Genomic DNA, 26,473 nt, shown 5'->3' with positions numbered 1-26,473 from the left:
CTGATAAAACTCCTCCGCATGGGTCCAATAATATTTCAGCCAGACGCATTGTAACATGTATGTACATGTTACAAAGTATGTCCATCTCGTCAATCAACGAGATGGACATTGATTGACATCAATCAAGATGGGCTAACTGTTACGTTTCACCACCAACAACTTTAGATCAGTATTTCTTGAAAGGTGAAAGGCATTGCTGACTTCATGCAGAAGTCAATGTCACTTTACTAGTCGAATGTTATGACATGTTTCTCATACAGTTACTGTATATAGAGTTACAATCCATCTCTAGATGTTTATCGATCCACATATCACGCATGTGTGCTTGCATATCAGGTACATAGTCTTTCCTTGCGCGTTCACTGACAGTCTGCACCATAAAATGTATAAGCACTAGTATATACTTTATAACTCATAATTTTAATTCAACACCTGGCAGCAAGAATTTGCTTTGACAAAAATCTATGATCTCAAGAAGTTTTGGAGAGATCTCCTGAAACTTATGTTGTTTTAAGTTTTAGTCTGCTGTGTGCTTTTTACTACATAAAAGCCTATAAACGGAAAATTCATGTTTAACATATTCCTTTATCACACAGGAACACGTAAAAGTTTTCAATTGGTAGTCTTTTATTGTGTGTGTGTTTATATTTTGTCAAAAGAATATATAGTATGAAATTGTCTCAAAAGTATTTAATCTATGTTTTGTTGTTTATTTACATTTTTTCAGAGATGCCTGATATCACAAGTCAAAGAAAACTTAAAAGTGAACTAAAAAATCAGTTTACCAGTGTGTCTGAAGGGATTGATCGGCAGAAGACCTCAGCTCTTCTCAACGAGGTCTTCACTGACCTCTACATCACAGAAGGAGAGCGTACTTTAAATGAAACCATGCAGATTCAGGATGCAAATTTAAAAACTGCAAATGAAGAAACACCTATTAATTACTGTGACATCTTCAAACCTGCAAATAGTAATCAAAACGTTATGACTGTCCTTACTGTTGGAGTGGCAGGCGTAGGAAAAACATTTGCCTCAATGAAGTACATACTTGACTGGGCAGAGAGTGAAGCAACAGAAAACACACTTGACTGGGCAGAGAGCAAAGCAACAGAAAACATATTTTTCATTTTTCCACTTCCTTTCCGAGAGCTGAATCTTAGAAAAGATAAAGAACACAGTCTAGAAGATCTGATTCATCAGTTCTTCCCAGCAATGAGGACATCTGAAATAACTGACTATGACAAGTACAAGATTCTGATTGTTCTGGATGGTTTTGATGAATGTCGTCTTGATCTTAAGTTCAGTGAAACAAATAAATGGACTGATGTCAGAACACCATCGTCAATGGATGTTCTGCTGTCAAATCTCATCCTGGGAAATTTGCTCCCTAAAGCTCAAATCTGGATCACCTCCCGACCTGCAGCATCCAATGACATTCCTCAAGAAAAAGTTGATCGAATGACAGAAGTGAGAGGATTTAATGATGAGCAAAAGGAAAATTATTTCATGAAGCGATTCAGTGATGAAGAGGAGGCTAAAAAAGTCTTGTCGTATGTGAAGAAATCAAGAATTCTTTACATAATGTGTTACATCCCTGTTTTCTGTTTCATCACATCAAATGTTTTGGAGGACTTTGTTAAAAGAAACCAAGAAGATGAACTGCCAAAAACTCTGACTGACATGTACACATATTTCCTTTTGCTCCAGCGCAGACAGACAAAAGTAAAATATATTCAAGATCAGTCAACCTCTGAAACCTCTGGAACGGAGACATTCTGTGATAAAACTAATGATGAAACAATCCTATCTTTGGGAAAACTTGCTTTCAAAGGACTAGAGGAGAAGAACCTTCTCTTTAATAAAGAAGACTTGACCAGTTGTGGGACTGATGTAACCAAAGCTGCTGTTTTCTCTGGGTTGTTAACTCAGATCAAACGAGAAAATCGTGAGCTATACTCTAAGGAGATGTTTTGCTTTCTCCATAAAAGCATTCAAGAGTTCATGGCAGCTCTCCATGTCTTCCACTCTTTTACTATCAAAGGTGAAAATGTGTTCACAGAATCCACCTCAGCAACCTCTGACCTTACTGCCTCAGAGTTTTATAAGAAAGCAGTGGACAAGGCTTTTGAGAATGAACATGGGGACTGGGACATGTTTCTTCGCTTCCTAGTGGGTCTTTCTCGGGAATCTAATCAGGATCTACTTCAAGGTCTGATGGATAAGAGTGAAAAACACAAAGATGCTAGTAAGGAAGCAGCAGAATACATCAAGAAGAAGATCAGAGAGAACAACAGTGACCCAGAGAAAAACCTTAATCTTTTCTACTGTCTTCATGAGTTGAATGACGACAGCCTTGTTCAAAAAATCAAAAAGTATCTTAATTCAGAAGAAAAACCTTTTGAAACTTTCACTGCTTCTCAGTGGTCAGCTTTAAACTTTGTGCTGCTGACATCAGATGAAAACCTTGAAGTGTTTGATCTTAAGAAATACCTGAAATCAGAGCAAGTTCTTCTGGGAATGATGCCAGTGGTTAAAGTCTCAAACACCACTTTGTAAGTATTTTTATAAAAACTTTTGTAGAGCCATTACTTGTCATATTTATTCAGTGCTTTAGGATTTTGATGCAAAAAATGGTCCATAACCATTCCAGTAATTGCTTTAAAAATCTCCCCTCAGGAAACAAGACATACAAATATTGCATTGCTTATTTGAAAACTAATCCACAAATATATAAAAGTCCAGGGTCCTGCACTGTTTTAGCAAGTCTTTTCTTTTGCTTTTTACATAGTTGTTTTCTTGTGGTAACAGTAATGCATTACAACCAGAGCTTTAAATTAGCAGGAACTTTTTCATTAGGCTGCCTTAAAAAGGCTAATAGGATAATAGTAATAGTAAGGCTAATAAAATTAAGTTGGTGATTCACTCTTTGAGGCTGCGGGCTCCCCACGAATGGATCTCAGCCCCTTAAGATCAAATATCAATGTGACGGTCCGACCAGTAAAACAAAAGGACAAAGTCATATATAAAAAAATATTTTAAAAATATTATAAAAGAATATCTTAACAAAAGGTTCAACAACAAATCTAAAAAAATATAACAAAATGGGCCCAAAAGAAATCAACTGAGGCAACATAACTCAAGATAACAAACCAAAAGACTGACCTAACAATGAACACACAGGGGAATTTATACAAACAGGCTAGCCTACACAAACGAGGAGGGGTAGGAAAGGAGACAAAGACAAATAATGTATAAACATAAATGACTAATTTAAACTAAAACATTTTAACTTTATCACAACTATAAAAACCAAAATAAACTAATACCAAAAAGGTTTTAGCAATTATGCCATTAGTGGAGAGAGGCAGATTGTTTCACATCAAGTCCCCTGCTTCCAGCAGCCTGATGGATTGTTCCACTTCCTGGTTTTCTTTTGAGCCAACCCCTTAAACATAAGGCGTTTACCAACTGTGTGCACCCAAATTAGTAAACAACCTAATGCAATAACCACCACCAAAGAAAAAGTGAAATTCTAAATATATTATATGAAACACTTAAATACTAACACTGAGAAAAAGATGGAGGATCCTCCACAATCAACAAAGGCTAAATGTAAGCATGAGATGATATTCAATAGGATGACCATTTGAAGCCACAGCAACTCATTCTTTCTTAGGTAAAGTATTGAAAGCTACCTGGTTATCAGTCAAATTGGTGTTTGACAAGCTGTGTCTTTTACCATATTTTCCGGACTATAGAGTGTACCTCACTATAAGCCACAACCACAAAGTTTCTTAAAAAAACTGGAACAGTGTGTGTGTATATATATAAAAAAAAAAATTCCCTTCTCACCCTCCGCGGGTGGTCTGTTTCATCCTCTGAGCTCGGGTCCTCTACCAGAGGCCTGGGAGCTTGAGGGTTCTGCGCAGTATCTTGGCTGTGCCTAGAACTGCACATTTCTGGACTGAGATGTCTGATGTTGTTCCTGGGATCTGTTTTAGCCACTGCTCCAGTTTGGGGGTGACTGCCCCGAGGGCCCCGATGACCACAGGCACCACTGTGGTCTTCACCTTCCAGGTCTTTTCCAATTCCTCCTTGAGGCCCTGGTATTTCTCCAATTTCTCATGCTCCTTTTTCCTGATGTTGTAGTCACTTGGTATTGCTACATCCACCACAACGGCTTTCCTCTGTTCTTTATCCACCACCACAATGTCCGGTTGGTTCGCCATTACCATCTTGTCTGTCTGGATCTGGAAGTCCCACAGGATCTTAGCTCGGTCATTCTCCACCACTTTTGGGGGTGTTCCCCACTTTGATCTCGGGGCTTCCAGTCCATATTCTGCACAGATGTTCCTGTACACTATGCCCGCCACTTGGTTATGTCGTTCCATGTACGCTTTCCCTGCCAGCATCTTGCACCCTGCTATTATGTGCTGGACTGTCTCAGGGGCCTCCTTGCACAACCTACACCTTGGGTCTTCTCTGGTGTGGTAGATCTGAGCCTCTATTGCTCTGGTGTTTAGGGCCTGTTCCTGGGCAGCCAGGATGAGAGGCTCTGTGCTGTCCTTGAGTCCAGCTTTCTCCAGCCATTGGTAGGTTTTCCTGACATCAGCCACTTCAGTTATTTGTCGGTGGTACATCCCATGTAGGGGCTTGTCCTCCCATGATGGTACTTCCAGCACCTTGTCTTCTGTTCCCCATTGCCTGAGACATTCGCTGAGCACATCGTCCGTTGAGGCTTTGTCCTTGATGTATTTATGGATCTTGGATGTTTCATCCTGGACAGTGGCTCTCACACTCACTAGTCCTCTGCCTCCTTCCTTACGGCTCGTGTACAGTCTCAGGGTGCTGGATTTGGGGTGGAACCCTCCATGCATGGTTAGTAGCTTCCTAGTCTTAACATCCGTGGCCTTCATCTCTTCCATTGGCCAGCTAATTATTCCGGCAGGGTATCTGATTACTGGTAAGGCATAGCTGTTTATTGCACAGATCTTGTTCTTGCCATTGAGCTGGTTTCTCAGGACTTGCCTTATTCGTTGGAGGTATTTGGCTGTGGCTCCTTTCCTTGTGACCTCATCGAGGTTGCCATTTGCTTGTGGTATTCCCAGGTACTTGTAGCTGTGCTCTATGTCTGCTATTGATCCTTCTGGGAGTGAGACCCCTTCTGTGTGGGCGACCTTCCCTCTCTTTGTAACCATCCGACCACACTTCTCTAGTCCGAATGACATCCCAATGTCAGTGCTGTAGATCCTGGTGGTGTAGATCAGTGAGTCGATGTCTCGCTCGCTCTTGGCGTACAGTTTGATGTCATCCATGTAGAGGAGGTGACTGATCGTGGCCCCATTCTTGAGTCGGTATCCGTAGCCAGTCTTGTTGATGATTTGGCTGAGAGGGTTCAGGCCTATGCAGAACAGCAGTGGGGACAGAGCATCTCCTTGGTATATGCCACATTTGATGGACACTTGTGCAAGTGGTTTGCAGTTGGCTTCAAGGGTGGTTTTCCACAGCCCCATCGAGTTTGCAATGAAGGCTCTTAGAGTCCTATTGATGTTGTACATCTCTAAGCATTCAATGATCCAAGTGTGTGGCATTGAGTCATAGGCTTTCTTGTAATCAATCCAAGCGGTACACAGGTTGGTGTGTCGGGTTTTGCAGTCTCGGGCGACTGTGTGGTCTACAAGGACTTTTGACAGGAACTCGGAAGAGGGAGCATGTGACCCCTGTCCTGGCCTCACTTCACTGGCTGCCTGTATATTTTAGGATTCATTTTAAAATTCTTTTGTTTGTTTTTAAATCACTGCATAATCTTGCCCCGGCTTACCTCTCTGAGCTTCTTCACCCCTACGTACCTTATCGGTCTCTCAGGTCAGCAGATCAGCTGCTCTTGGAGGTACCAAGATCCAGGAGGAAGCTCAGAGGGGACAGGGCTTTCTCTGTCATAGGTCCTAAGTTATGGAATGACTTGCCTTTGCAGGTCAGAGAGGCCCCTTCACTGTCCACTTTTAAAGTTCGTCTTAAAACCCATTTATTTTACTTGGCTTTTAACTCCTGCGGGATCTAGTTTTAGAGTGTATGTTTTTGTTTTTAAACTGTAAGAGTTTTTATTTATTTATTTTTTTTTTATTATGCTGTGTTTTAATGTACAGCACTTTGTATCAGCTGTGGTTGTTTTAAAGTGCTTTATAAATAAAGTTGGTATGGTATGGTATGGTAAGGAGTTGGTATTTGGCTCCTCTGCTATTTATGCCTATGCCCTTCTGTGCCTTGCTCATGTATTTATCCATGTGCCCGCTTATCTTAGCCGCTATGATGCCTGACATGAGCTTCCATGTTGTAGAGAGACAGGTTATTGGCCGATAGTTGGATGGGACTGAACCCTTCGAGGGTTCCTTCTGTATCAGGATTGTGCGCCCTTCAGTTAACCATTCAGGGTGAGTCCCATTTTGTAGCAGCTGGTTCAGTTGAGCTGCCAGTCGCTCATGGAGGGCAGTGAGTTTCTTAAGCCAGTAGGCATGGATCATGTCAGGTCCTGGTGCTGTCCAGTTTTTCATACCCGAGACTCTGTCTTGGACATCTGCCACAGTGATGGTTACCGGGGCTTGTTCCGGGAGGTTGCTGTGGTCCTCTCGTAGAGAGGTTAGCCACTGTGCATTGCTGTTGTGGGACGCCTCCCTTTCCCATATGCCTTTCCAGTATTGTTCAGTCTCCAGCCTGGGTGGGTCTGCTCTGTTGTTATTACCCTGCCATTGAGAGTACACTTTAGCTGGTTGGGTGGCGAAGAGCCGGTTAATCCTCCTGGCTTCATTCTCTCTCGTGTATCTCTTTAGGCGGCTGGCCAAGGCTTGGAGCCTTTGTTTGGCAGTTTCGAGTGCTTCAGGTATGGGCATCTGGCTGTACTTCTTGGGTACTGATCTTTTCATTATATATATATATATATATATATATATATATATATATATATATATATATATATATATATATATATATATATATATATATATATATATATATATATATATATGCCCCTGGTATCTCCGCTACTCTTGGTTTTCCACAAGGTCGCAGCAAAGGGCAGCATCCCTTTGCTGTGACCTTGTACTTCTCTGATTTCTAATTTTGACTTCCAATGATAATTCATTGAAGGTGCGCCTTATAATCTGGTGCGCCTTATAGTGCGGAAAATACGGTATTTATGTCTCTGTGTTGCCCTGTGACAGACTGACAACCTGTCCAGGGTGTACCCCGCCTCTCACCCGGAACGTTAGCTGGAGATAGGCACCAGCAGCTCTCCCGACCCCACTAAGGGACAAGGGTGTAAAGAAAATGGATGGATGGCTGGATGGAAGGATGGACTTCCAATGATTGACTTTCTGCTAAAGAGCCCATTGGTGGTTGAAGAAAAATCCACAGAAAAGCCACATGGTTCAAAGTGTGGACAAAAAGTAACGGTTTATAGTCCGAAAAATAAGGTACTCACAACCTATAGACCGTTAAATGAAATAATTGCCAATAACCCTTTTGGTTTGTCACATATAAAAGTGTTTTAATCTTTGCTGGCACTACTTTTAAGGCTCTCATTAAGTAATACCTTCATACAATTACCATATTTCCATCAGTTTAATATGAACCTTGACTAAACAAACTCACTCAATCACAATATTCAGATGGCATACTTATTCTTCAGTTCTTCGATAAGAGAAAGCTATAAAATACTATTGTAAAAATACTGTTTAAGTTGCTTCCAAGTAGTGACTGCTATACTTCAATAGTTCAGAATAATGCTTCATATTACTTTCTTTATTGTGAACAAAGTATTAATGTTATACATGAGAGTCAGGGCTTTTTCCATTGAGTGGGATTCTAGTTTGACAACACAAACATGATAACTTGTCTTTTACTGTTTAAAACAAAACTCCTATTTTGTTCCTTTACTGTGATCCTTTATTATTTTAGGAGAAAATCACACATGGGTTTGTCAAATTAACTTGATTGTTTTCATGGATCTTTTTACAGACTGAGTTGGTGTGAACTCTCTGAAGAATCTTGCAGTGGTCTGACATCATCAGTGCTAAGCAAACCATCCTCAAATCTCACAGTGTTGGACCTGAGTCATAATGATTTGAAGGATGCTGGAGTGATGCGACTTGCTGATGGGTTGAAACATGTGAACTGTAAACTGGAGACTCTCAAGTAGGTTTTTCAGAGTTGTTATTCATGAAAGTAATATATCAACCAGTGTTATAATTAGCCACTATTTTGAATTTATAAATTGGTTTGTCTTGAGATTTAAGGCCGTTCTATGTGTTCATAATTCGTGTTAGTATCAAATGTCAGTATAATACAACAGTCCTATGAAAATAGTACTGAGAGTGATAAGTTGAGAGATGAGTAGCCCATGTATAAATGAAATAATTTGAAAGTCTTCCCTTAATGGTGATTGTGAGTCAGGAGGTCAGAGTTTATCCTGGAACTGGTAGGTTTCCAGTTTGAACACCGTTGTGTTGTGGTTGTGGTAAAGACACTTCCCCTGACTTGCCTACTGGTGATGATCAGACCAGTTGGCCCTGGTACATGACAGCTTCTCCTATGTTAGACTGTTTCAGGGAGGCTGTGGCTACAATGTAGTAGCTTGCCACCATCGGTATGGAATGTGTGTGTGAATGGGTGAATAACCAAATGTGATATGAAACAATTTGGGGTCCAATGGACTTGATGAAGTCCTAGACAATTACAAACTATTTAACATTTAAACCATAATTGAGTTTTACATAAAATTATATTCAAAGATTATACAATGTCATGTTGTAAGCAATGTTTAAGGAAATAATTGAGTTATTGCTGGGTTTCAGACACGTGACCCGGATGACGCGCGGAATTCAGATGGAGGTTCGGAGGGGGATTTCTCTGGTTCAAAACAAAGCAAAATTGATCACGAGTAGCTAATGCTGTCATGATCCGTGTTTCTGTGTGTTTATTTTTGAGTTTTAATGTGTGATCCTGTGAGTCCTGTCTCTGCGTCTTCCCCGTTGATTGTCTCCCAGGTGTGTCTCATTCCCTTGATTACCCCATGTGTATTTAGTCTTACCTGTTGTCTGTGTTCGTCGTCGGATCCTTGTCTATTGCTGTCTATAGTCGAGCGTATGCTGTCCGTCCGTCGTCCCAGTAGAACTGGTTAAGTACTGTGACGGCGTCAGCTCCAGTTGTCAGTCTTTATTTCAGTGCTACCGGCAATTAGCTGTGTACTTATCTGTCTGCCGTGCTGCCTGTTTTCCTGGACTGCTCCGAGCACTATAACCATTAAATTATTCATTTTCATCATCTTACCTGGGTCTCGGCGTGATCTCCTCACCACTTCCACCCACCACTTATGACAAATGCCCTAAATAGGTTGGAACAGTCGTCGAGAAATTTTAAAACGGAAAAAAGTTTTAAAAAGCCTGGAGAATACAATCATTTAGTTTCAAGTTGGGTCAAGCATTTAGGATCAAAAGAAGCATTAAATGGCTGGCGACTTGTTTCTGGCGGGTAAGTAGTGAGTTGTGCTATTTTAAGTAATTATGCTATCGCTAACAACGAACTAACCCATGTTATTTTATGAGCTTGAATATCCTGGTAAATAATTTATTTTGATTCTGTAAAATCCACATTCATGCTGGAGTTCATGTTAATGTTGAATCGTTGTAGGACGCCATTCGCAGCAATCTACAGAAACCCCGTGTTCGTGTCTGGCCATGAATATAGTTTGTGGCCGGACACGAAGCATGTTATTCCCCCACAATAAGGTATTTAAGATGGATTTTTGGCATGAAAGTCCCACTGAATAAACATTATATTTCTGTCCGGGACTCTGCACTGAATTAGCTGCTAACAGCGTTAGCACTCTGAGGACAACCATGCCAGGGCATAAAAATAATATATCTGTTGTGAGATTAGTTTATATTGTATATCTAGTGTAACGGTAGTTTGGTTTCCTGACCACTGGGGGGAGCACTAGAAAGATATACCGGAAAAGGAGTTCAAATAAGAAGCTGTTCATGTTGTTACCTCGTGCTCTAGCTAAATAAAGTACGGCTTTCCAACCGACGATTGCTTCTCCTGTCTTCCCTCATATCATGACAATATCTTACCTCACATATGAATGCTTGTCTTTCTAAACAACTGTCCAATAAAATTTCTGAAAATACAATTTAAATGATGCGATCATTACCTGTTCAGCAGGGCCGAGCTCAAATTGTGACACCGCACCTACCGTGGCACTTCCGGTGGCAGGTATCATTAGGTGTCACAGGTGCCACTGTTTCTGGGACTAGCTGTCAGTGTTGCCACTGGCTTCGGCTGACTTCGGCACGTCATACTGGCACTTCCGCTGACACATGCTATTAGGTGTCACAAGTGCCACTGTTTTCGGGGCTAGCTGTCAGTTTTGCCACTGGCTTCGGCAAATGGACTACACATCCCCTAATACTTTATAACTAGTAGAAGAAGAACTTGAAGACAGACGAAGAAAAACAAAATTTTTCTTTGTATTTTTTCGCAGAAAGACCTATATAAGCTGAGTTCCTATACTTTTTCGTATATTATTATGTATGATTCGTTCATCCTATTTATTCACTAAAGTTCATCTGAATAATCCAGGTGAATATACAACGGGTATCAGGGATGCCATTGGTTTCGGCATCTTTTGCAATAGCTGAGTCTGGCTTACGCTAGAGCTGCCGTTAGGTGACTAGAACAGTGTTTCTCAACCTTTTTTGGGCCAGCGCCCCCCTAGCCCATATCCAGGTCCCTCACCGCCCCCCACCAAAAAATTTGCAGGCTACTTTGCACTGACCATTATTTTATTATTAATATTACTATCCCTATTGTAGATGTTTTGATTTTTATGCTTGTTTCTGTATTTATCATCAAAAATAATTTCCCAGAGATCAAAAAAGTCATGGAAATAGAAATTATTTTCACAGGTGTCTACAAAAAATGCAATGAACATTCAAGTTAAAATTGGTAGGCCTAACAGCAGCCAGTGGAAAAATATTCTTGTTCTTTGCCATTTTCTAGTTGTTAAATCTTGTACTAAATGACCAGATAAAAGATGTTCAACATGCCAGTTTAAACTTTGAACTATTTGCAAAACAACTGAACTCTGCAACATTAAAACATGGATAGAACTGTAAACTACATTAAATCATAGCTCTTCTTTTCTTCAGTGTTTGTCAGTTTATGTTGGTGCAGCTCTGTGCTGCCTTCAGGAGAATGGGACATCAGAGTATCATCCATAAAACTTCACCCACATGGCATTTACAGTATTGTGCAAACCAGAGCTTTCAGTGGAAAAACAAAAGTTCCAGGTCCTTTTAATGCCATACAAATATGAGACAGAAACATGGATTATATCTTAATATAATAGACCTAAATTCCCATTTAGTTTCATTTGATTGATTTAATCAATCTATTGATTTATAGATTAATAGTTTTACTGGACAGAAATTACAAAGAACAAATCTGGTTCTTAATCAAATACTAATGAGTCAAATTCAATGTGTCATGGAGTCACTGAACACCACCATGACATTAACACTGACATGAAAATAATACTGAAATATATCAAATCTAATTAAAAACATAAATAAGTGATCAGTTCTTTACTGTTATGGTCTGTAAGATGTATTTATTCTCAGTACTAGATGTGGTCTCAACAAACCCATGGCATTTCAACAATATTATTTTACCTTTTATCTGGAAATAGTGTCTGTTTATTCTTGCCATACAGTCCTATGTATTAAGTATTGCTCGAAAGGTCTTGCCATACTAGTTTATTCCTCTGTATTTACTTTAGTTTCTTGGTTTATTCTTGCATTTTGTTCTTCATTCTTTTCCATTTAGTTTCCTTTGATTAGTTTTATCCTCTCGGTTTTTTGTTATTTCCACTTTAGATTCTTTCATGTTGCTAGATTTATTTTATCATTTATTGATGCTCACTATCAGTAATATTCACTCTTCACCTACTGCGTCGCCTAATCGTCATGTGTTTCACATCATGTGTTATTTTTCCACTGTTCAGCGTCGGATTCTATGTTTTTATGCCATGATTTACATCTAGTTTGTCGCTCAGTTTTATGTCTCGCTTCTCCTGTTTCAGTCTTTTTTTAATTTTTTTTTTTAAGCCCCTAAGGTGCAGGGCGGTCGGGAAGCGTATCGACGGGGAAAAGGCAGACTGACATAAACCTTTTAAAACAACGGAAACAATTTCTGCATTCTGATTATTGAAATTTAAAAGTGCTGTGTTGTTCCATCACCCCCGTTTCATACCGGACCACTTACAGCACTAAATGAACACTTTCTATCGTGGTATCACCCATGGAGGGATTTCTTTATTTAAATGGGTTAATTTTTCGGAGGGATACACAGTGAGGGTATCTGATTTTAGCTACCAGTAGCAGAACGGAGCTGCGCCAAGAAGCTAACAGAAGCTAACAAACACTGAATAGAAAAGCTGCCATCAATACAGTTGCAGCCAGGCATGTTTTAATGTTACACAATACAGTTTTACCAAGTTGCTCAAAGTCTAAACTGGCATTGTTGTGCATTTAAGGTGTAAACTTCGACCAAACGCCCTCCAAAGGCATCCCAGCGCCCCCCTTTTGTAAAAATGTCCGCCAGCGCCCCCTCCCGTCCTCTGAACGCCCCCTGGGGGGCGGTACCGCCCACGTTGAGTACCGCTAGTCTAGAGTGTTTCAGAGCGGTCACAACTGGTGCCCATCGATGTTTTGGGGAATGGCAATGCCAGTTTTTGTAAAACGTGTTACTTATATTGCCTGTTAATAATTTTTTTTTCAATGGTAATTGCATTGGTTAATTATCCGTTTAACAACTTGAATATTTTTGTCTTAATTTAATTGAAGGAAGATGGCCAAAGTAATTGAATCTACCACTAAGTGTCACTATTACAGTGGAACCTGTTGAACCCCGTTGGGTTGCCAGATAGGGCTTTGGCCAAGATGGAAATACGTAGTAGTTGTGTAAAACGTATATCGTAGAAATTAATAAAGTTTGAAAAAAAATTTTAAAACGTAGTGAAATATAATTTCTCATGGAGGAACAATATGTTATTTGATCCTGATGTAGGAAATTCACACGTTGACTAAACATGGATTTTACAGAAGACTTCAAATGATTTCAGAGAGGTATTTTATAATACACAAACATTTTAGTTCTTGGCTATTGAAAACTTAAAGTATATGTTATTGCTGTTTAAAGTATTTGCATACAATGGCTAATAAATATTGACAAATCAATTACTATGCATATTAGAGGTATGCCGATCGATCGGGCGCCAATCATAATCGGCCGATTTCCATGAAAAAGTGTATAATCGGTGATCACGGTCTCTTGTTGCCGATACCGATCACCTGCTTCTCATTTCTCAGCCTGCCTGTGCAGCTGGTCTCCTCTTTCCTTCACACTGCGCAAACGTGCAGCAACAAATCCTAAGCGATGTGGAACTACAACGCCTTTATTTCAATCATCTGTTCTGTGAGTTGTAAAAAGGAGCATTACAGTCAGGAAACAAGAATTTTTAATTACAAGAATGCAGTCATTGTTACAGCAGAATAAAGATGCAATTTTATAATAATGTCTTAAAATTACAAGAAGTTGTTTTAATGAGAAATAAAGATTCAGATTGATCTGATGTAACCAGCTCAGTCCATGTGGTTCTGACATTTGTCAGTAATCAAGAGGATGTACATTTCCACCTCAACTGACCAGGTAAGCATTAAGGTAAAGATAAAAAAATAGAGCAAAATGGGAACAGAGCAACTGATAGAAATACTTTCTATATAAAGAAAAGTAAAAACGTTAATAGCTGTAGAAAAGTTGTTGGCAGCATTAGCTCAGCCAATCTCTTCCTCCAGGAAGCCATCAAACTGAACTCAGAAGGTTTCACAAATGTTTTATTTATTCTGCTGTTAGTACAGAATAATATAGCTAAGTTTGAAATGTCTAGGTGTTGTAGTTTTTAAAATGCAACACATTAAAAAAGCTCAAGATAGTGAAAACTTAATAGTAATCGCCCTTTAACTATTTTCCGAATTAGATGCTACATTCGGAAGCTAACTTCAGCTTCGACTGATAGCTTGGGCACAATATAGACAGATCTATATATGTTTATATAGATATATATCTTTAGCATAGATATGTAGATTGCACACTGCACAGATAATCAAAACACTTAACATTTACATAGCACCTTTGTAAGCTTGTCCCTGTTAGCTACGTCAGACATATGAGGCATTATGATGAATACAAATGATTTATTAACTTACCTTTGAAGTTATTGTGAAGTTTTGACACATCCAGCTTAAATCCTTTGTTGTTGAGGCATTTCAGGATGTTTGAATAAGTATATAAGCATCGTTAATAGTCCTGCAGCGACTGAGGAGCCACTGTTTACATACTGTTGCCTGTGCACTGGAACCATTCTATGTGGCAAAAAAATGCGGAAGTGGTAAAACGGAAGTCCGTGGCATATACCCCATTACATGACTCCGGATGACATTAATGCTGTGATTGATGAACACGCACATCCGCTGACCTAAAAACAAGTTTTTATTCTTTGGTTTCAATGTAGAGTATTTAATTATGCTGTTTAATAGTTGTAAAACAAAGGTAACTACTTAGCACATTTCACTTATCGCGAGTTATTTTAGGAATGCAACCCCCGCAAAAAACAAGGGATCACTGTAATATGTAATAACTCTTTAAAACTGGTTAACAGGCATTTTTGGAAAATTATGATAACATGTTTTCCAAAAACTTTGCATTATCTTAGAAAAAAACTCTGAAAGTTATAGTGGCTACCTGGTTTATTACTTTCTTGGGAACTTATGGCATCCTGTGCACTGTCATGGAACCATGGTGAACATAATGTCACTATGGAATTGTCAATATCTCATGTTGCCACTGTCACTAATATTAACTAATAAGTCAATATTAGTAAACTTACCCGGTTTAATAATCAATAGCATAATATTAAGGTAATTGTATGGTAATAATTATAGTCTGGAACTGACAAGAGCTTGTCAGCACTGACATTCCATGGCCACCTAGTGTCAGTTGTAGTGGCACCTAGTGGTAGCTATTATCAGCTGTTGCAGAAGAGGTCCCATCTGACATGCATTCAGTGCAGGTGTTGTCTTTCTCTGCTAAGTCGGATAATGAGAATTATGTTTTAATTAAGATATATTTTATTTCTATTTGTTTGAACTAAAGTTATTCATATGCTTCATTCTCTCTGAAACAGATAGAAATGTCACAGCAGCCCCTGGCACCCATGGCCACTTGTGGTAAGGTGCCACTTGTGCCACCTAAAGGTGGCACAAGTGGCACCTTACCACCAGGCAAGATGGCTGGTGTCACTTGTGCCACCTTACCCGGTGGTAAGGCAGCATTGGGAAAGGTGGCACAGCAGCCCGTGGCCATGAGTGAAACCTCATTCTACCTGTATCAGATAGAATGTAGCATATGAATAACTTTAGTTCAAACAAATAGAAGTAAGTGGCCACCTTAGCACTGAGTAAGGTGGCACAAGTGGCACCTTACCCGGAAGCCCGTGGCACAAGTGGCACCTTACAGCAGCTGTCAACATGTTTTCACTGAGGCTCTTAATTAGAAATTTTAAACTGAAATTTGAGACTGTATCCAAAATAGACCAGGGTGCATTTGCTTTTTTGAGGAAACACAACACTTAAGAGGAAATGCAATACTTTGTGCCAGATCCACCAGTGTTTTCTTGAATTATAAATACATTCATATTAAATCTGACACAGAAGCTGTCGCCAAAGAATATTCTGTTCCTATTCTATTGTTTTCCCCACTAAGCATATTTAAATATGCTGAACAATGTATAGTACAATTAAAAAATACTTTAAAAATACAATTGTTTATAAATGCAGATGTTTGTATAAGGTTTCTAGTAACAAAATAGCGTGTTATAAAAGATTAAATGCGCAAATACGTCATTGTGCCTGCCAAAGGTATAATGCTGAGTGGAGCGGTCGACCGCTCTAAGATGACCTCCCTAAATCTTCTCAGTGACAATAGGCGAGAGCAGTCCTTGAGGCGTGGGAGGTGCCAGTATGAGGTCACGGCAGCCCTTGGAAGGTACCAATGTCATCCAAAGCCAGTGGCAACACTGACAGCTAGCCCCGAAAACAGTGGCAGCCATGACACCTGCCACCGTAAGTGCCACTGTACGTGCGGTGTCATGATTGGTGCCTGCTGTTTCTCTACTTGTTAGAAGGTGGTTGCTGCAAATTCTGTCATTGTTAGTTTCCGCACCTCCTGTTCTTAGCTGTAGATTGTTGATCCACTTTTCTCCTTTCTTTCGGTAAGTTTTTTAAAATTAACTCCCTTGTAACCAACTACTTTCAAAACACCAAAATAACGTTTATCTTTCTCTATTAGAACGGTTGGACCAACCATACACAACGCAGACTAGACATTTTGATGCTGGATCGAAATAAATAAACGGACTGCATTTACTTTCTACCCTCCATCTGCATTGTGTGACGTCAGTGCTACGTCATCTAAAACCCAGCAATTATCAAAAATAAATGAATTGCAATATTCTAATGTTTTGAGACTCTGTATTTTGGCCTCTCATTATTTGTAGACTACAACCATCAAAATTTCAATAAATGACTTCTATTTTTTGTAATAAATCTATATAACTTATGTACTGTATCACCATAAAATTTTGCTGAGCTCTGTTTCTAATCCAAAATTGTGTCTTTGTGCAGGTTGGCAGGATGTCAGGTGTCAGAGAAAGGCTGCATTTCTCTGGCTGAAGCTATTGCACTCAATAAAAGTCATCTCTTAAACATTTGGACCTGAGTTACAATCACCCCGGAGACAAAGGGATGAAGGCTCTCAATGAGAATCCAGCCAAGAAACTTGAGACAGTGAAGTGAGTAAATAAATCAGACATTACTTAGTATTATTGTTACATTTGTAGAAAAATAGCTTAATCTAATATATGAAGCACCATGTCTGAATAGAGTTTTTAACCGCAATGATAGATCCTTCTGTTACTTGTTTTGCTAGACTTAACTAAATATGTAAATGTTATAGTTCAAGAACTGGTGAATTAAACTTAATATACACATCGAGTGGTAAATAAGATAATAATGAAGTTTCATAACTAGAAAAAATAGGAATGGAATATTTATGTAAAGTGTTTTTTTTCCAAATTAAAATGCACAAATCTTTCTTGTCTTATTCTGCACAGCTTTGATTACGAAGGAAAATGTCGACTAAAACCTGGTTGGAGTAAATGTAAGCTGTTTTTTTCCCTCAACACTTTTAAATTTTCTTATTACAAGATGAAACATATTTATCTGAAAATGAAGGTTAGAACGTCTTCATCTTAAGTGTATTTAAAAGGCAATAATGATCATATTAAGTATATTTAAATATAATTTTATATATCAGAAAATAAAATACTTAGTGACTCATGCGATTCTCTAAATTTAGCAGCTTTAGTATTTAAATGTATGGATTCACTATGGTAAAAATAGTACACATTCTGAAACTGTCATTGTTTACATTTTCACAAATCTTGATTGATTTTATTCTTGAACACTTTCAGATGGAGCAGATCTTATGTTTGATAAGAACACAGCAAGCAGACGACTTGTTCTGACTGAAAACAACAAAAAAGTGATAACTGATAACGATGTCAAGAAGCTGGAAATGCGAAATACAAGTGACAAAATGTTCAAGAGGACCCAAATATTTTGTGATGAAGGCCTGCAACGACTTTGTTACTGGGAAGTGGAATGGGAAGGCATTGTGGGAATTGCTGTGGCATATAAAGATCTGGGTCGAGGGCTGGGCAGTGATAGTGGTCTGGGAACCAATGACAAGTCCTGGAGTCTGCTCTGCTCCAAGGATGGATACAAAGCCATGCATAAAGACACAAAAAAAGAAATCAAAGTCTCTACATGCAACAAAATAGGTGTGTTTCTTGACTGGGAGGGAGGAACTCTAAGTTACTACAGTATATCATCAGAGGAGCGGAGCTTGATTCATAGGTTTGAAGCAAAATTCACAGCAGAGCTTTTTCCAGCCTTCTGGTTTGAGAAAGGTTCTGTGACTTTGTGTGATCTGTAGATTTATGAGAGCACAAGTTAGAAAGACTGTAAGGACTTAGAGTGGTGTGAAAAAGTATTTGTCCCCTTTGTGATTCCACTTTTTTTGCATATTTGTTACACTCTAGTTTTCAGAACATTAAAACAATTTGCATATTAGTGACACAATTAGACACAAAATTGAGTTTGTAATGGCGAGGAGGGCACGGCACCAAAACAATTTGATTGACTGCTGACAACATTCACCGAGTGGTTCGTGATTTACGCCACTGAAAACTCCAAACAACGTTATAGTTAAGCTGTGGACCGTGGACATGCCGTCTGCTATCAGAGAGCTGCTTAGGACGGAAGTGCTTAATTATAACTTTAGTCACAAGCATCACCAGGAACACGTGTTGCAGCAGAATGACTGTGTTTCAGCAGAGCGTTGCTCTGAAGGACAATCAGCAATAAATAAGAGACAAATGGTGAAGCTGTGGTCAACTTTCTGATGGAGCTGCTGTTTTGTGCAGACAATGTGAAACACTGGAACTACATAATATTAGCTTGTGATGTGAATTTTATTTTTTCTTTAGATTTAACAAAAAAAAAGTTTATGTGTGGTTTACATCTATTGTCTGCATTACCTAAATCCAAAAAGTTGCACATAAAAAATAAAGTGCCAGGATGTAATTATGATTATATGCATAGCAAAATAATCAGCTTTATGTTTGGACCAGCAATGAATTTCTATAAGACAAAATATCTGGATTTATTTGAGTTAATCAGAACCAGAATCTAGAAGTTCTCCATTGCTGAGTGAGGCATGTCAAAGACAAATCTAATGACTCGAGCAAAGAGAACAAAACTAAAACTTCTTTATAATATGCTTTGATCTAAGAAATGCGTTTTGTGTTTGTGGTTAATGGGATGTGTGAACTAAAATAAAAGTAGATTTTAAAGCATCTCTTTTTAGACTGCATATTTTGTATTATGTGAAATATTTTTTCCTGAGTTTGATATCACTGTTAAGACAGGCTTCTCTGCTTTTACTTTAAACCAGTAACATTAAAACTGTTGTTTTTATTATTTCTGAATTTACCATGTACATTTTCAATTTTAACAAATACAAGCCTGTTATTTCAACTGTTTGATGAAATCCAGAAGATTTTTTATTATACTTTTTTATTCTGCATTGAAAACAAATTTGCTTATTGATAAAACTGAAGAAAAGAAAAAAATATATTTTCTAAGACATTTAATATATTTTGTTTAACTTGTTCAGAGATAAAAAAATATTTTACTATCTTTTTGTATGAAATAATTTAAAATCTTTGAAAATATAAACATGTGCTATGTATAGTTAATAAATAACTATTTTCTACAAAGCCCCGTGTGTGTGTATTTTGGAACAATAAAATCATCCAGGCACTGGATACATCAAATATTTAACTGTCTAAAAGAGAGACATTTTCTAATCTGATTGTTTTTATGTCCACAAATAGATGTGTTATGATTAGTTCTGTAACATAAATGTGGTTGTGGTACTATAAATACATTTAGATTTGTCTTTTCCCTTTATATCCATGGTGCATCCATTTTTCTTGAAGAGAGAACCTTTGCTGCAAAGTGCTCTCCATGTATTTTCTGTTGCCAACAAATAACCCCACATCAATGTGACAATAATGTGATATTTATTTAATTTGATTGTGAAATATTAAATGACGTCTCGTCAGTAGGTATTAGAGTTTCTCAGTAGCTGCTATGTCAGACATGAAACTGAGTCTTATCTGGATTTTCCCTTCAGCCTCCATCCATGGGAAACCTCACTGTGACAACAGACTCCCTGCAGAGCCAACCAAATCACAGATCACTGTTCTAACTATAGCAAATGTGTCATTTAAATGTGAACTACTATGTGTGTAGCATCCACACACGAAAGCATTAATCTGGCTTGGATCACTTTCCACATACTTTTTAGCCATCATCCAAGTATCGGCTGCAGGTTCAGAAGGAAACCCAAAAGAGAATGAATTTGGACCTCTTAGGCAACTGTGGTGGCGTTTAATCTTCTCTGAGTGTTTGTGTGTTTCTGCGCATGTCTGATTGCCTCTTTGGTGAAAAGATTTGTCACTCAGCAGGGGAGAGCATAGTTAAAACACACAGACACACCAAATAAAGGCAAGTTCAATTGTGAGGGCAAGAAAAATGAAAAAAAAAAAAAATGGGAACGAAGAGTGTGTGCTGCTGGTTATAGTTAATACACACTCAACAGAGGAGTGTTTGGATGAATGACAAGGATGAATGTCTGAACTGAAAATGAAAGAGTGTGAGAACATATCACAATGCGTTTGTTTGTTTGTGTGCATGTGAATGTGCCTAAGTGTGGTTTCTAATGTTGAGTGACAGTATTATGTTGTGGAGTGACAGGATTAAACACACAACAAAAACCTCTAACAGCCGAGGGTCTGTGTGTCTAAGTTAAAGCCAAAATTGTTCAAGAAGAGATTAAAAAGGTTCAGTAGTAAAATGTTACATATAAGGTTCATCCCAGGAGAGAGGGTTAATGCGAGAAATTAACCCAGTTTTCAAATTCTACAATTAAGATTCAAAATAATAAAATCATACTTGATTTTTCAGAGAAAAATAAAATTGCGAACCTTTATCATTTGTATTACATTTTTTATGTTTAAAAGATAAAACAAAGGGGCTGCACAGTGGCGCAGTTGGTAGAGCTGTTGCCTTGCAGCAAGAAGGTTCTGGGTTCAATTCCCAGCCCCAGTCCTTCCACATGGAGTTTGCATGTTCTCCCTGTGCATGGTGGGTTTTCTCCTGGTACTCCGGTTTCCTCCCACAGTCCAAAAACATGACTGTCAGGTTAATTGGCCTCTCGAAATTGCCCCTCGGTGTGAGAGTGTGTGTGCATGGTTGTGTGTCTCTGTGTTGCCCTGTGACAGACTGGCAACCTGTCCAGGTGACCCAGCCTCTCACCCAGAACATTAGCTGGAGATGGGCACCAGCAACCCTCCTGACCCCACTGAGGGACAAGGGTGTCAAGAAAATGGATGGATGGAAAAGATAAAATAAGCCACTAAGGCAGAAAACTGCATTTAAAAACACTGAGCTGTTTAAATTCCAGTAAGTTTTGGAACAAACAAAACAAATATTCATGAATCCTTAGACCAAAGTCCAATCAGATAGTTTTACCTTCATTTCTAGTGGACAATAATAGAGCAGTAAAGTCTAAAGTTCACAGTTCAATGTTGAAAGATTATTATACGCTCTTTTAGTTTTGCTTCAGGTGCTTTTACAAAAGAGAGTCTTTCCTGCCCTCTACTGGTAAATAATATAATTCAACTTAAATAGCAAAAGTATGTCTTCCTTTTCTTCTTAACTCCTTAATCTAATTGTAGTAAAATATATTATTTCTTATCTGATTGATTTTTTTATTCTAATCTATGTTTGTGTGGTAAATCTGAGATGTTGTAATCAACAAAGGAGCTGGTTAGACGTGTCAGCTTCCAATCAGGCTGTGGTAAATCAATGACAGTCACAGTTAATACTGTAAATGCCTCGTCAAATATATTTGCAACACTAATTTGTTTCACATATTATCTTCCTGTTGATGGTTTTTCAGGCAAGAAAAAGTCAAAAGGCAGACATGGCAATAAGTTCTGTTCTGCCTCTGATCGGCTCTATAAGAAAAAGCCTTTTCTCATGTAAATCTCTCAGGTTAATTCCTGTATGTGTGCAGCGGGTTGAAGGAGGGATGGGGGCGGGGGGTTAGAGGACAAAAGAGGTTGGGCTAAAGAGGGGCACAGATGAGAAGACCAGTGAGAGGATAAGAGGAAGTGGGGTAGAAGGAGAGAAAAGTAGAAAAGAAACGAAGGGAAGAGGGCAGAAAAAAGTGGACCCCTTTACTGGAGGCCTCATATTACAAGATTCTCTATATTTACCTCCATGGATACCAAGAGGCCTCCATCTTTATTTATATTCTCCTACTTTTAATCCTTTTACCCCTTTGCAGTTTCCCTCTATAGCTTTATTCTCATCTCTCTTTCTTCACCATTCATCCTCTTCCTCTGATCTTTTCTCCCCGAGTCTCAAATCTGTCTCCTGCTTTTATTTCACCTCTTACACTTTAGCTTTACTCTGCCGCTACAGAAGTAAAAGTTTTGATTTAAGTAATAAGTATTTCTCTCTTTTACTTTCAAGTTGAGTCTTTACACCCTGTCATAGCTCTGGGTTTTCTGCTTTATATTTATAGCCCTCTCCCTCCCTTGTGTTTCCCTTGTGTTTTCTCCAGCAGTGATTAATGAGGAAGGTGCTGCTTCAGGCTGATCCTTCTAGGCTTTCCTCCCAGCCGACCTCTTTCTGCATCAGGACTCCTCTCTGGCTTTTCCTCCTGTCTCATTTGTCCCCCATCTCCACCTGTCTCCTCCCTGGGAATCTGCTGGTCTTTGTCCCCACCACGTCGCTCCTCGTCTATTTCTGCTTTTTATCTGCTCCTCTCTGTCTTTGCTCTCGCTGACAGGTCTCATGCTTTAAGTATAGCTGTGACAACAAAGAGTAGATTCACTTGTAATACTTTAAGTTTACAAAGTGATTTTTAAAGACAATCTTGGTTTTAATAGTTTCACACAGAGATCTGTGCCGCATTTTTGCTGATAGCAGATCAGGTATGATTTTAAGTGATAAATAATAGTTTTTCCCTCCACCATCGCCCTGCTGGATGACATCACACTCTTTCTATCATTGAACACTTTCTCAATAATCCTCATAAAAAGCAGCTGTCAGACTCATCCAAAGCCTCAGAAGTGTTCAGCTGTCTGTATTCAACCTGATGATGTCACTGGTGATGAAGCCTGTTGATGTGTTGAGTTAAAACTCTGACTGGATTCCACTTCTGCTCTGAGGTGCATGAGATGGAGTTTGACATCCTTCAAGAAAGATGAACCACTGTGTAAGTACTAACATGCCTCAGAACGTTTTAGATATTTTCAGTTTCATTAATAAAGCATATGTTATCTCAATCCATTCCAATCAGACCTGTTTCCAAAACGGGCAGTTTTGGAAATTTTAGCTTGTCACTGTCTTATCTGTATTTGCTCTGTGAAAAAGTTTGTTTACATATATATATATATATATATATATATATATATATATATATATATATATATATATATATATATATATATATATATATATATATATATATATATATATATATATATATATATATATATACTCTTCCAGTAATCAGCATCATGGGTTTTATTAAGTTTATTTGAAACACACCAATTCACAATGGATGTCATCTCGCAACACATTCTCACTCCTTATTTGTCAGAACATGTGCATTTTACAAAAAAAAAACATCCATTTAATGAACAAAAATATGTAAGATTAAATTAACACGTTTAGATTTTTAACTTCTAGTTTAAAAAATAACTCTGCCACTGAAGATAAAATAAGAGCATAACTATCTCTATTATGAGATAGACCCAAATAATGGAAATAGTTTGTTTCATGTAAAGGTGTTTGTAAATGTTTTTGTTTTGTAACTGGTTTAGAAATCGCTGAACCAGTAAAAAAGTATCTCAAACTGCATAATAGCCAGTTTTAGACATTTTTGTTAGAAATAATGTGCAGGATTCTTCTTAATGCTACAAAATGAAGTTGCTTAACTGTTGTGTCCAAATTTAATGCCTCTGATAATTGAAAAGGTTTTCTTTATAATCCATTGAAGGATCAATAACTTAATGTAAATTTTAAATGTTTTGATTGACAAAATATTTTCTAAAATACCTAAATAGGTAATGAAAGAGTTGAGAGTTAATCCTGAAGCTAAATGGACAGAATGTTGTTAGCAGACACAAACCCACTGGGTGGTTAGTTTTTTTTCTTGCTGGCCACTGTCCATTTGTGAGGACAGAATGATAATTTATTTAAATTAAAAGTGTCCTTTTCTTTCTTTAGGGGTTTAAAAGTCATAATCCTTTAAAAGTAAAATTTCTCCTGTTCCCTTTCTCTCTGGTCAATTTAGAAAGTCTGCTGTAATCTGCTTTTATTTTGCCACAGGGTTTTCATAGAGTCATTGTAAGTAGACCTAGGAGTTTCTAAATTATGAATAGAGTGAATTTAAGTGACTGAATAAAAAAGTCGTTTTTTCACCAATAGAAGAAGAATTTAGGTGAACAAAGAAGGAAATTAAGTTTTTTTTCTTTTTTGGTTCAAAATGAAAAATAAGGAATACATTGTAAATAAGCCAAATATCACAGAAAAGAAAAGCTTCAGGATAGAAAGAGAAATAAAAAAGGAACATGTGTGAACCGACATACCAAACCACACAGGATATTAAGCCAGTGGTCAGCAGGAGGAGAGGATTTTTATGGAGAGCTGAAGTGGCTAAATAAGACACAATCACACACCCATACAAACCTCAGGAAACCAAATCTCCCAGTAGGAGCCAAAGTGGTTTTAACCTTTGACTTTGTGACCCGTTCTTAGTTACTATGCAGGAGGCTTAGTTGCTGCAAAACCATCGGATACTTGTGGTAAAGTTGTAGCAGGGGAGTGATTATGTGTTGTCAAGCTTTCTGCCTGAATTAAGTGTGGTTGTTGTAAACTTTTCACAACAGTAGCGTCACATGTTACGCTGAATTCATTCTGTATTATCGCTCTTCTGGGACTAGTGAGAATTTAGCAGGTGCTCATCTATTTGGGCTTCGTCCAGTGTGAGACGTACAATGCAGTCAGTCATTTTGTAACACAGGTAAAGGTTCTGTTAAATATGTGTGGATCCAATGGAAACAGAGACTCTCCTTTTGATTATTTCTCTAAAGAAAAAACAATTATCAGTCAACAGGTAAATCAGACTGCAAAGTGTTAAATTTTATCCTAATTTCTACCCATTTTAGACCATTTATTATTTGAAAGAAACATGGTGAAGGCAGCATCATGCTTGTGGGAATGTTTTTCTTCATCAGAGTCGGGGTCAGAGTTGGTGGTAAGATGAATGGAGCTAAATACATGAGAGTCTTTGGGGAAATCTGTGTGAAGCTGCATGGAGTTCTGACTGTAGAAGATTCATCTTCCAGCAGTTTGACCCCAAACACACAGCCTGCTTCAATTAATGACTCAGTTCAGATCTAAATCCAATTTAGATTGGAGAAAAACAATTTACAGATATTTTCCATTTAATGAGTTTCAGCAACGTTTTGTAAATATTTGACTTTAAATGTGCAAAAATGAAAAAATCATATCCCAGAAAACTTGTAGCTTAAGTGTAGCAATAATAGTTCTGCATAGTAATTAGTAATGATCTATTATATCCCAATAAGTGCATTAAAGTTTAAGGTTTTACTGTCACAAGGGAAAACCTACACATTTCTAAGTGACAACAGCAAAGACTTCATGCTTTTGACATTTATGTTCCAAATGATCAAATATAAGACTACCTACTACGTTCCCACCCTCATCTATGGTCATGAGCTTTGGGTCATGACCAAAAGAACGAGGTCACGGATACAAGCGGCCGAAATGGGTTTCCTTCGCAGGGTGGCTGGGCTCTCCCTTAGAGATAGAGTGAGATGCTCGATCATCCGGGAGGGACTCAGAGTAGAGTAGCTTCTCCACGTCTAGAGGAGCCAGTTGAGGTGGGTCAGGCATCTGGTCAGGTTGCCTCCTGGACGCCTCCCTGGTGAAGTGTTCCGGGCACGTCCCACTGGGAGGAGGCCTCGGGGAAGACCCAGGACACGCTAGAGGGACTATGTCAGTCAGCTGGCCTAGAAGTGCCTTGGGATTCCCCCGAAGGAGCTGGAAGAAGTGGCTGGGGAGAGGGAAGTCTGGGCCTCCCTTCTGAAGTTGCTGCCCCCGCAACCCGACTCCAGATGAAGCGGAAGAAAATGGATGGATGGTAAACAAACATCAGTGAAAATACTGAAAATACTTCAAGATATCTTGAGTTACACAGCATTTCTATTTAAGATATCTTAAATTAACAGTCTGACTAGTCAGAATGACATTACTGATATCTTGAATTAGTTTTCTGTAGTCAAAATGTCTCTGACGAACGCAGCAATTTGAACGTTTAATAAAACAATGAAAAAAAGAGAAAAAGAAAAAAGATGTTTGAAAATGCACCACTTTCATGTTGAAAATGGGTTGACAATAGCAATTTTAGCTTTTCAAAGCTGTTTTTAAATGCATTTGGTTTGTCGGAAATCCATATTCTGAATAAACAGGAAATTCTTTACAGGTATCAGAAGCAGTATTATAGTTTATGAAGTTTTGCTATATATCTCCTCATTTCCAACATTGTCGAGCTCTTTCTAATTTGTGGCATT

General features: G+C 38.4%; 1 long non-coding RNA gene across 1 annotated transcript; it reads left to right on the top strand.

The window, feature by feature from the left end:
• The first annotated feature begins 2,364 nt into the window (after positions 1 to 2,364).
• Positions 2,365 to 17,826, top strand: LOC103468038 (uncharacterized). The gene is made up of 5 exons (XR_014088156.1): positions 2,365 to 2,552; positions 8,014 to 8,190; positions 16,797 to 16,963; positions 17,285 to 17,331; positions 17,645 to 17,826. It is a non-coding gene; the product is annotated as an uncharacterized LOC103468038 (long non-coding RNA).
• The last annotated feature ends 8,647 nt before the right edge of the window (positions 17,827 to 26,473 follow it).

This window comes from Poecilia reticulata, chromosome 7, assembly GCF_904066995.2.
Source record: "Poecilia reticulata chromosome 7, P_reticulata-male-v2, whole genome shotgun sequence".
Taxonomy (NCBI): Eukaryota; Metazoa; Chordata; class Actinopteri; order Cyprinodontiformes; family Poeciliidae; genus Poecilia; species Poecilia reticulata.
The sequence above is the reverse complement of the archived record's forward strand: the minus strand, read 5'-3'. Positions and strand labels throughout refer to the sequence as shown.